Consider the following 14,023-nt stretch of genomic DNA (forward strand, 5'->3'; position numbering starts at 1 on the left):
CAATCAAGATACGTTCTGGAATTGGACGTCTATAACACAATTTGTGATACATTAACGACTTTAAATGGATTCTATAGGCATTACAAGATTAACCGTTTGAAATAACGTTCCTAAAAAATCTACAAACTTTATCTACAAACCAAAAATGAACTGGTAATTTAGTAATTGTATTACTACTTTTGTTTATAATTGTCTTTTTTACAATGCACTTAAAACTATGATTTTTGTCTCTGATTAACTGTGGGTAGTTATGTTATATTTCATATTATTTTTCAAATGCATTGTGTTTTGAATGCATATTTTCTGTTGCATCTACCTATTCGATACATAATAAGTAATGTTACTTTAGTATAACTTGGTGTTCTTAGTTTTTTGTGTATTGTACATGAAAAGATTTTAAAAAATATTAATTTTGAGAATTTAGGTAAAAGTCTAAAAATTCATTATTCTTCATTAATCTTGAACTTGGAATTATATGTATTTAAAAATTAATATAATATATGATGTAAAAAAAAGTGACAACCTAAATATGCAGTTATAAAAATTATGTTTATTTTTTATATAATTACTCGATAAAAAAAATGTTTATTACTATGTCAGGAGAATCAGTTTCAAACTTTATATAATTTACAATAATAAATTTTCAAATACGTACTTAAATTCAAACAATTTTTTAATATATTTAAATCATTAACTGCAATATTCTATTAACTCAACTAATGATAACATTATTAACAATAACAACGATAATATTTACTGTTCTTTTTTTTTTTTAATTCAATTAAAATGTATTTATTTTTCTTTTTTCATATTTATTAGGTTGTTGTGTTGATTCACTATTGGTTTTGTTTCTCTAACATGTAGAATTTTCTGTCAACAGAGTAAATCTAGTATTGTTAACATTAATATTAGAAATTATTGTGAAATATCATTAACTTAAAACATTATCTGTGTTTGTATTTTGACGTCTTATTATATTTCAATTTTTATGCAAGTTATAATTATTTAAAATATAAAATATTATTTTAAAATAATGATGTAACTATATCTATAAAAAATTAAAACATTATAAAAAATCTAAAATAAAAACAAATAATGGTATCAATTTTAATTTTGATGGTAGGTTAATTCAATTTAATATTAAAACCAACAAAACAAGATTAATTCTACTAAATGTACATCTGATACTTATGTGTATAGAGCGAGCTTCAATTTAAAAAATTAATAAGTAAATTTATTGATTTATTTGATGTTAAATATATAAATCTTCCAAGTATGCATAATTAAACTTGGTATTTAAATTAGTGTTATACAAACGTTACAAAGCATTTGCAAATGCATATAATTTCAGGCTCTTGATTTATAATTCTAAAAAGACAAAAATTAATTATACTTTTTGTTATTTATTATTATTATGCAAAACTCATGCTTTATTTTACGTACAAAATAAATTTAAATAGCTAGTTGTTTTAATCTAATGAGTAATTAAAAAAATATTGTTGTTTTTTTCTTCATATTTGCCTCATCATCATGGTAACTTGGTGAAAGAAACTCAAAAACTTGTTTGTTGCTGAAAATTTGTTAGTATACTTTCCTCATTGTTTATCTTCTAAAATTTTTAACAAAGTGGATCTATCAAATAACTTATTTCTCTTGCCGAGAATTCAACCATACGATGATCACTTACTTCGATATTTGGCTATATCGGGTATTGTAAAGGAAGACGGTTGTGAAAATGCAGTACACTCATTATATCATTGTGGCATTATACAATTTGATGGATAATCGTGTACCATTCAAAGACAGGATATACCCTACACATTATGGATATACTTTAATTTAGCGGGTCGTTGTAGTGTGTGTGATAGATGGACACTACCACATTACTGTCAAATAAGTTATACACGTTCATTACCTAGAGCAGAACATTTAATAAAAGATCAAGCACTCAATAATATACCATGGCAATCAATGACTTGTGTTTTCCAAATAATTGTATAATACAGGAGGAGGTTTAGTATAAGCTATATTTATTTATCAATATGAAAGTATCGGTATAACTATTTATTAAGTGGTCAATAGTAAATTACAGATTCAATTATTACTATTATTTATTGTTTTATCATGAAACCAATAATTAACTAACTATACTACAACTATAAACAAATTAAACAATTGTAAAAGTTTATTATTTTAAACAATAATTTATAAATAAATGGTTTTTTTTTTTGTTTTTCATTTGAATTAATTGTAACTGTCTAAAATAATAATTTGATTTATGTTGGTTTTTTATTTTATATTGTATTTTCTGTATTAACCATACTAGATTATCTGATTATATATGTTAATACATGCTATGATATTAAAATAGCCCACTTTAATTGTATTAAAAGTATGAACTTTCTTACAAGATGTTTTTTTAAATTTTTATGCAAAAATAGTTAACAAATATTTTTCTTACTATAATTTATTATGATAAAAATGATAATTATATTTAAATTAATAAAAATGCAATACATCATATTTTATAGTTATTTGTACTAATTTTAATGAAGGATAGAAAGATTTTGCGGATAAATCAAACAATAACTGTAAATGTACTATGTATTTTTAATTTAAATGTCGTGTTGTACAAAATATGATATATCTAGTTTATTATTTTAAAGTACATGAAATTAAGTATAATTTTCATTTGAAAAGTATATAAAGTTAAAAACTAATTAAGTATTTTTATAAAATTAATAAAATGGTATTATTTATAGTTTGACAATAGTTTGCAACTATTTTGTTGTTCTACACTGAACTATATATAATATACACATATATGTCAACTGTATTAACTTTTTAATATATTTCTGTTGATTAATTTATTTGTATTAATAATTATTATGTTTATGTTTATGTCATAAATGGGGACATATTAAAATATTACTTATTGTTGTGTATTGGTATAGTTCTGAAGTGAAATAAAATAAAGATAATTTCTTATATGGTTGTACATTTTATCTTTTATATATGAAAGCTTAGAGTTAGCCAAATCTATTGACAACTTTTTTAACTTAGTTGAAGATAATGGTTTCTGTTTTGTGAATACTTGCAAGGAATAGGTTTGATAAAAATAACTAATTATTTAAAATATTTATTACATATTTATATCTTTTTAAATACTAATCATTTATATATTATAAGACATATTGTTGAGTTACAATAGTGGCTGTATTATAGTTTGATTTTCTACTAAGTATAAAATAATAAAATGTATTGACTACTAACATGCAATTGATCTTGTTTGTTTCAAATAATTTAAATCAACTAAATAATTAATATACATTTGACAATAAGTGTTATTAACTGTTAAATAAAGAGTGTAAGTGTTTTCGATAATATTGAACATTTTAGACAGTCTTGATGATAAAATATAAAAAAATTGATCAAAACGTGTTTAATTCATTTATGTGATATAATTCATATAGCACTTATGATTAATAAAAAGCAAAATAACATGGAAACCTGTAAATATGTCAAAATTGGCAAATTACAATTTTGTAAACGAAGTCGGGGAAATGTAAAACAAATTTTTGTCATACTTTAAAAGTTCTGAGACTTACAAAAAAAAAAATGCATTTTCTAATACTTTCAAGTTCTAGTTAATATTGTTAATAATATTGAATTGAAAAAATTAATTAAAAAATATAAGAAAATCATATCCAAGTAAATTGCATAACAAATTTAAATATGACTTTACATAAATAGGTTTATATTTAAATTAATACAACTGGCAAAAGATTGATACTTAAATCAAAATAATAATAATGAATAAATGTGCATAGTGCGTTATTGATAAGTTATAAAGTACATTCGGGAGCGCTTTACTCCATAGACTATTCTTCTTCATTTTATAAGTTAATACTACCGCCATTCTCAAGAGCATTGACTTCATATTCAATTGCCAATAAAAATTGTAGTTCATTATCACTGTTTTCAGCAAATTCTTCTATGAGTTTTATAAAATAATCTTGCTGGGCAAGTGATGTATTCGCACAGTTATTAAATACTAATATGAATGATTTAAGATACAACTTATGAATTATATTATTATTAATTAATAAATAAATACCGATCACCAATATTAACTTATTAGTATTAATATAATTTAATGTTTCACATTTTGTGAAATATTTCAGACTTCCAACACTATGTATATTATATTATATATATGCTCTTCATTTTCTTAAGATATATTCAAAAACATGCTTGTATAATAGCAAAAAATTGGCATAGTCAAAAACTGATGTTACTTAAATATTCTCAATTTACCTACTGATGTTTTTTGTTATTTTTCTCATTATTCAAAAAAAAAAAATAATATGGGAAAAATATGCACCGTATACTAAAAAACATTGTTAAACAAATATATTCTTCACTTTGATTGGAATCAGCATAAAAGTAAAAATGAAACTACTTAAAAAATCTAATTTATTTGTTTGTTGTAGCCTTATAGGTATTATGCATTATTAAATTTACTAATAAATAAATAAAAAAAAATTAAAATTAAATCAAATAACCCCAATTAATATTGTTATTTAACCTAAACTTTAAGTACAACTATATATAATATTTATTTCGATCTAGGTACCTATCTTAGAAAAACTAATTAATAAGTTTTTGTTGTTTCCAGAATTCTTCTCGGCTGTTTCAAAAACCATCTTTTGCCTCAGAGAATATTAGTTATCGTTTTCTTGAATGGCACTCACAATATCAATATGAAAAAAATATACGACTTACTATCAAGCTAAATTTGGTAAAGACAATTATTAAAATTGTAATATTGTAATCGGAATAACGTAATGTATAGAACACAATAAAATAAATCCCAAATCAGGTTAAGCTAGGTTGTTAATTTTTATAAGAATTTGATCTAGAATTTTGATGGTTATTTTCTCAATTTCCCCAAGTGTATACACCTATTCTCCATTAGTTAAAGAAGAATTGGTGACATATCAAGTATCACAAAAAGGCCAGGAGTCCAATCATTGTAGAAATGAGGAAAACTGACAAAATGTCAATCTTGTATATTAAACTGAAAGATTTGTTAGGGATTTAATTAGACTCATTATATTGGAGTTGAATGGAGATGAAGTTAAGTACATGGATACAATGAAAAGCTTGGATTTTAAAGGAGATGAATGTATTTTCCTCTATTGAAAAAAAATCAACATAAGAATCACATTATAAAAATTATAATGTTATATTTAATATAAGCTAAAGGGGCTACAGCTCCCCCCCCCCCCCGTTGATTTCTTTTTATAATTGTTTTGAAATATTTTAAGTTAAATATGAAAATTGTCTTACAAATTTTAAATATTTAAAATAATTAATACGTTCGGCAATTGTAAACTGTGCCCAAAATACAGGTAAATAAAAAATCACACATGTAAACTGCACCAGAGTAAATTTTAAAAATCAATAGCTATATTTTTGTAAAATTATTTTTAATGTATGCTTAATTTGTTACAGCCATATTACATGAATAATTAAAATTAAAATTAAATTAAGAATTAAAAAAAGATGTATATATTAAAAAGTAAAATAATAACAAATATTACAAATAATAGCATATTGTAGATACATACAATATATTCATAAATTGGAGCTTGACCATATTATATTTATTAATTAAATTTTGTAACTTTTCACCTTTTTTTTTTGTTTTGGAATTTTATATTTGGTATTCAAAGGGTTCATTAATACTATTTAGTTTGATATATATTTTTATTAGAATTTCTTTTAGTTTTTCTATATAACATGAAAATATATGGACGAGTTGTATAAAATCTATAATTAAAGTGAGAATGAAAATACTTGCATGCATTAGTGGTTAAAGTTGGTTCTGCTAATGCTTGAGCCCGTACTGAACAGGTGGATATTAGGATAGTTTGCAATATTCCGAAATTTCTATCAAAACGTGTTATTTCCGGAAATGATACGTTTTGAAGAGAGTGATTTTTAATTTTGATGAAAAAACACATTAAATATGTAAATAACGATGGATTTTCGTTCAAAAATTAGTATAATTTGGTATATTTTACTATAATAGATAAATATAAAACAGTAAACTTAAGGACTTTAAGAGTTCTAAGTTAAAACGCAAAATCCGTTTTTTCTGAAGAACTGTAATTTTCACTTTAACAACTTTAACAACTGTAACAGTTTAATTGTTGCCCTTCAATTATTTAGCCCTTCCTCCCATATAAAAATCCTGGCTACGCCTCTGATTTAAAAGTATTTTTATTGTTATTTCAAAACAATTGTCCATCATATTAAGACTTGTCTTGCCACTACGTATATTATTATTTACTTGACAGTTGATGCTATGCCAGTTTTAAAATATTTACTATAATAGAAACGAATAGCAATATAAATAGAAAATATAATATCATTTATAACATAGGTTGAAAGTACATTTCTGACCAGAAATTATTTATTTTATTCAACGTTTATCACTCAATTAAAATTAATACAATATTAGCTATTAGTCAACAATATTTTTCGTCACATATTCAATGAAGAGTATGCCAAGAAACACAACCGCTTAAGGACTTTAGTCCTTTTTTTAACAATATATTTTATGACTCATTCAATTAAAAATTGTGCGTGTAAACAACTAATCTTCAATTTACAATCATTATGCTATCTTAATTGTCATTTAATTGTGTCTATATCATCAATCGAAATGTTATATGTTGACATTTTAGACTGTTCTACTATCTGCTCTGGTCGTAAAATCTATTTGTTTTTTTGATAAAAGTTTATAAAAGAATCGTGTTCGACTGGACCTCATGACGCAATCGACTTGTTTGCCACCTCTGACCTATATCATTAAACGTATTGAATGTCGAGTAGGTAATTATTTTAGTCTTAAATTAGGGAAAATGTGTGTTATTGTAGTAAAATTTAGCTTGTTGAATTGAAAAAAAAAATTAATTAATTAAAAAATGTAACATGGGAATTTACAATTGTCCATATTTTAGATCGTAGTTAGAATATTAGAAATCAGTAACGTATCTCTATATATTATGCTACCTACATTCACTTACCACATTATAGGTACTTATATATGTTACTGACGTGTGTTATATATTGTATCTATAATGGAACTATTACAAAAAATATAAATAGGTATTGTAAAACGTTGCACTATTGCTGACGTACTTATGTGATGTTGAAAGCTCTATTATAAGTAATAGCAATTTTTATTTTATTTTTTGAATATGTAAGTTCATCGCTTAAAAGAAGGATAAAAATTAACTTTTGTGGGGGGAGGTATTTTTTTACAAGCCCCCTCATCATGTCCAAGTTACAACGTACAATTGTAAGTCGATGTACTTAATTTGTAAATTAATTTATGAAATTTATAAGTTTCTCAGACCAAAGTTGTGACTGAAATAAGTGGAGGGTCTATTTCACTCTACTATTGATTTAAATTATTGGAAAATAACTAAAATTTAAAAATAAATGTTCATAGAAATGAATATATTAGTATATTATTATTATAAAATATGGAATATTGAAAATTATACAAAATATGCCTGTAATGTAAGTAGAGCCATGCCGTGGGGGGCCTAGGGCATGCGCCCCGGGCGCATGGTTTAAAGGGGGCGCCAAAAAATTGTAATGCATAATGATAAATAAAATAGGGGGCGAATATTTTTAATTTGCCTGAGCGCCAAATCTTAACGGCACGGTTCTGAATGTAAGGGTACCAGTAGATTATTTTTACTTAACTGAATAATGTAGGCAGATATTTGTGTAAAAAATATGATAATTATAAGTCAAAATTATAAATTATTGTTTTAAAACGCATTTATGTGAACAATTTACAAAATTGTTTAATTAAAAAAAAAATGTTTAAACGAGGTAAACAAGAATAAATTACAAAAACTACCAATACTTTTATGGCCGTTTTTATAGCTCTTATATTACTAGTGATTATGTGGTTGTCTAATTATCAATATATTGTTTAATGTTTATACTGGTATTAATATTATACATTTATGCCTACTGACCTACTGTAACTATATATTGTATAGTATAATCTAACGCATAAGGATACTCGTATTTACGTCAATGATCTCTAAATGGTTCTTATATTAAATTATATATTTTGTAATATTATTTATGTCCACTTCGTTATCTACTAAGTAATTTTATGTATCTCTAAATTGTTATATAATTTTATTGTATAGCTGAACTACAATTTTCACCATGTCAATTGTCTAGTGTCTTTTTAAGCAGTTTTTTCGATAGAAAATAGTAGGTACGTAAATATAAAGATAGTTTGTAAAATGGATATATTCATCGCTTAGTTTAGAATTTAAAACTTTAAATACAAATTCTAGTTCCATTATTTACTATTTTATAGATTAGATTCTAATAAAGAAAAAATGTGAAATTAAATACGTATAAAAATACTGAGCTAAGATACCTATTATTATACAATTATTACAAATACCAATACAGTTAAGTAATAAAATAAATGAAATAAACACAATAAATTATCTAAATTATAAATAAGTATAAAGTATAAACTATACCTAGTACAATACAGTTATCAATTTTTTGTGATTTTGATTAAAATTCTAACGCCTAATACATACGAACAAAATATACTTTTAACTCATTACTATGCTTATATCAAATTATAAATTATTATAGGTAAAAAAAGACTAAAAAAATTATAATATTTTTAAACTACTTTTATACACGCAAAAAATCTAATGTTTAAAATTTAAAAAAAATTGAAATAAACAATTAATTGTGCTTGGCGGATTCCATAGGTAGAGTGTGGAAATGGGTATAAATCAGTTGCAACTAAAAAAAAATTATTATGAAATTTACAGCAATAGATTTTAATAAGTTTTCAATTAATAAAAAACAAGAAACTATCTATAGTTATCAAAATTTGCATGTTGAACGTCAAAATCGGCTAACAGCTTCAAATTTTGGTCGTGTTTGTAAACTTCGGCCAACTACGTGTTTACGTCGTAATAATAAATCTATCTATAATATTATTTACATGAAAGTTTTCTTCAAAAGCTACAGATTATGGTAAAGCCACTGAACCACAAGCTATCGTTGAATGGAAAAACAATTTAACTGTAAAGTAATAGTAAAAACTATGTGGATGACTTAATAATGAAGAACATTTTCATTATTTATCAGATTCTTCTAATAAAATATCATATACTTAATATGATACTCAATATTATAAATATTAATTAAATCAGTAATGATGATTCATAGTTAAAATTAAATATCTATTTAGAATAAAAGACACTAAGACATTTTAGAAGCCATAACCAGTAAAAAGGTTTAAATAAACAGTATATTTTATTATTAAGTACTTGAAATCAAAAGTAAAAAAATGTAAATCTTTTCGTTATAATAAATTCAGTTATCTTTCTGGTCGTCTCGGTGACCAGTACGGAAAAAGACTGTTTAATGCCGGTATACCTCTATTGAGCTCCTATAAGTCTCTAGTATAATAGTAAAAGTAAACGAATTTTTACGATTTTTTATTTCAAAAACAACATATATTAATTTTGTTATCAATTTAGTATATTGAATTATTGAATAAATTATGCATGTTGATTGTTTTTTTTTTTTTTACCGTAACATGAGGTCGTATTACTATCGAGCGCTGTGCCACTGTATATCGGTTACGGCTTACAACTTGTTGTAAGTTCATATTTAATAATAGAAAACAACACGTTCGAATAAACAACGAATTAAGCGAAGAAGAACTTTATATTGAGTGTAGTACCTCAAGGGACAACTCTATCGCCCACATTGTTTAATATGCATATAAACCAAATTAATTACTTGAATACATATGGAAAAATAGTTTGTTAGGCAGATGATACAGTACTCTTTGTTGAAGGCCAGTCCTGGCCTCCTAGGATAAAATATTTGCTAGTGTACATTCCGACATGAGTAAATCCAAAAGTGGCTATGCGAAAATAATTTATTTCTAAGCTTAGAAAAAAACATACATAATACTACATTATACATATAGTTAATTCGAATCAACCAAATAAAAACGATTCTATGTATACGCGAGAATGAGTGTGGTTAAACCATAATCAAAATATATATACATGCAAAACCTTTGTAAAAATAGTTAATAACTGTAAATATTTAGGTATAGAAATGTGTTATAATCTTAAATGGAATGACCACATAAAATTTGTAACAAATAAATTAAGAAATTGAAAAATTGAAAAATATCTTAGAATTAAGAAATTAGAGTAGTGTATCAAGCACTTATAGAATCAATAATTATGGTATTTCTATATGGGGAAGTACAGGTACATATGAAACAACTATTGATCCATTAAAAAAAAAATACAAAATAAAATATTAAAAATTATTTTAAAAAAAGACTTAAGATACCACACAAAATGCTTATACAATGATATGAATGTACTACCAGTAAAAAACTATTTTATAAAGCTTCTGTAATTTATATAATTAAAATAACCTAACTTTTAAAACTGAACATGAACATAATACTCAACAAATATCTAATATCAAAGTACCAACTATGCACAAAAAATTAATACAATCCGCATAGTTATTCATATATCGGTTCATCTATTAAATATAATAATATTAATATAATAATCAATTTACAATATATTACCGTTAGAAATTAAACAAAGCAACTCTTTCAAGATTCTTAAAAAAAAAATTACACTTGGTTACTACAAGAACAAATAAAGACGACAGGCTCGCAATAAATAAATAGGATATTGTATTATTTACTTATATTAGTTAATTTATTTAGTAATTATTGATAACTGTCATTATGAAAATGAAATGAAAAATGTCAAATGTCTAATATTTAATATTGGTTGTTCATTTGTTTAATTTTTTATAATATGGTTAATGCCGTTTTATTCGAAATTTATATTTTATTGATACAATAAAAAGTAGACGATCTAGGTGGATATCTATATCTACCTTGTAGACAGTTTACAATATTAACTTTTATCAATGTTTAACAATCGTATACATTTAATTATACAAACATCTCTGTGTCTCACGCATATAAGTAGTAAATATATATAAGACATAAGTATATAACTATTAATTTAACTTGACAATAAAATCTACAAAATGATTAACTATAAAAATTATAATGCAGTAGACATATGTTTATAAATATAATGGATTCAGAGAAACAATATTTAATGTTTCGATTCCGGTTGAAATAATTTGAACAATAGTTTGTATTTTGAAACTAATGTTGAATAAAAATAATATTTTAATCTTTATAAGAATGATTTTTTTCAATCCGACCATAGTTTGTTCAAGGTTAAAGGTAAATTAACTAATCATGTCTCAACAAATAATACCTACATCGTTAAAACTGTAATAGGAAAATAATTGGTTTATTCGTGTGGCGCGGTTCTTCATAATTATACGAACATTATCGTACATTGGACAATTGTATTTTATTTGATACAAAGATTAGTAGACAATATTAGCATTAAATAGCATTTAAATATTTAATATTATTTATCAGTTATTTTAATTTCTATTTATGAACTATTATTGGTAATAAATTATACGAGTATTTCAAATTAAAAATGTATATAATTTTGCATAAAAATATCAAAAGTATAGGAATATATTTATTATTTAAAAAATAATTTTTAAAATGTTTTCGATTTTTAATATATTCTTAAAATGTAATTACTTTAGTAATTACCGATTAAAGTTTGGTAAAAATGTAGAATATAAACTATTGATTTTTATAATTGAAAATAAATATATTTTTAAATATACCTTAATAATTCAAAACTCATTACTAAGCAGAGTTATTAATTTACAGTTTGTAGAGCTAAACATTTTTGGATTCAAGCAAATAATGCAATCAAGCAGTAATTTTGAATTACTTATAAATTGATTATCTAAGCATTGTAAGCCATTTGCATGAAAACCGTGTTGTAATTATACAATTAAAAGTTTCTGTTTAAAATCTATCATTTTATGAAGCACATAAATGGCCGTTCGCAGTGAACCAACTGCATGATGTCTCCCTCTCTCCTAGCGTTACAATATCTCAACTGTAGATGTATCGTATTTTTAAAATATAGGTAATAATACTCTTGCCTGTTACGTGGTGTAAGTGGGTGCCCGGATGGTCAAACACTCAGTAGGAATAAATCGAAATCTCAACTTTAAAATATACTAGGTGACACGGCTACGGCGGTAGGTGCTCGGTGAGTCCGCGGTGAGCCGGCCAGTATAAAAGAACAACACGAATTTCACTATTTGTACGCTGTATTTTTTATTGACGATAAACAACGGTACACAACAGCATTGCTAGTTGTTAAATGTCACTAATGTCAGGTGTCGGCGACATACAGAGAACACACAATAATGCTTTACGCGGTCTTGCGACTAAGCGACGTTGTCGCCGTTGTCGGTAAGACGGTTCACGCAAGAGAGCGAGACGGCTCGAGTCCGGACGAGCATCGGCTGCCGGACCGGCTTGTCTTCGCGTCCACACTGTACTTTTGCAGCGCGAGGGGAGAGTCGACGGTGTCGTGTCGTCCGGTAATATTGTACCGGCGACCGTTGCGTGCCATAGATAGTCCAAACGATTTTTTTTTTTTTTAAGTATAATATATTAATATAAATAACGTTAATATCCATAGCAATTAATTTAGTAATCATTTAAATTATTTATCAGTCTAAAATGTCAACGGATAACATAATGGTTCTATATTGATGATTCATTGTTTACACACACAACTTTTGTTAGAATTAGTCATAAAATATATAGTTAAAAAAAAGGACCTTGATCTTTAATCGGCTGTGTTTTCTTAGTATATCTTGTCATTGAATAGGTCACGATAATGATTGTTGACTAATAGCTGATATTGTGTTAAATTTCAATTAAACGTTAAACCGTTGTTACCATTGAATAAAAAATAATAATTCTGAGTGGAAATGTACTTTTAATCTATATTATTATATAGGATATTTTATTTTATATTTATATTTATACATATTACTATTATAATAAATATTTTTAAATTAGTGTAAACTGTCAAGTAAATAATAATATACTTAGTGACAAGAAAAGTCTCTGTAAGAACAATTTTTTTAGAATTACAATAAAATTACGTTTAAATAATTTATTATAAATATTTAAAATTGAAATGAGATTTCTAGGTTTCCGTTAAAACAGCTCATGAGAAAACTTGTATTACCTAATCTTTTTTTTTACACAACAACTTAAATGTTTTATTATACGTGTATAAATCGAAAATAATTTTAAAAATCGGACATTTTAAGTACAATAAAAATGTATAAAATATTTTGAAAATTTTATCGTATCTATACTAATTGTTTCAAATATTTAAGTTAGACGAAAACAGAAAATCACGGTATCGAATCCCCTTAAGCCTTAATATTAGAGTGAATACTGAATTGACCTATTATCAAACTTTTAGGCAAGAACATTATCTATGTGTTCTCTCGTTGGTTTTTTACGATATTTTGACTTTTAAGTGAATTATGAGCTTTTTAAATTATTTAATATTTTTCATACTCATAACTCATCTAAAAATTGAAATACCGTAAAAAGCCAACGAGACGATGCAAATAATGTTCTTACCCAATAGTTTGATAATAAGTCAATTCACTCTAATATCAAAACATAAAGCACGCTATTAAAAGTAGTGAGTGAAAATTTACTTTATCGTAAATGTGTAAGACGGAGACATTGGCCGGCGGAAGGGGGTGCGCAACCTGTGCACCCGCCCGGGGCCTCGCGCTTTATGGGCCCCCGCGATTTATGGGGCTTTGCGTTTTTATATGAGTTTTACTATGAATAATGATAAGTGAGGTTTTTTTTTGTATCTGAATTACTTATCCAACAGAGTCATTAAATTTGTACAAGTATAATAATAGTATAGTCCAGGAATAATTACAAATAGTTTGATATTCA

The sequence above is a fragment of the Rhopalosiphum maidis genome, chromosome 3 (genome assembly GCF_003676215.2).
Source record: "Rhopalosiphum maidis isolate BTI-1 chromosome 3, ASM367621v3, whole genome shotgun sequence".
NCBI lineage: Eukaryota > Metazoa > Arthropoda > Insecta > Hemiptera > Aphididae > Rhopalosiphum > Rhopalosiphum maidis.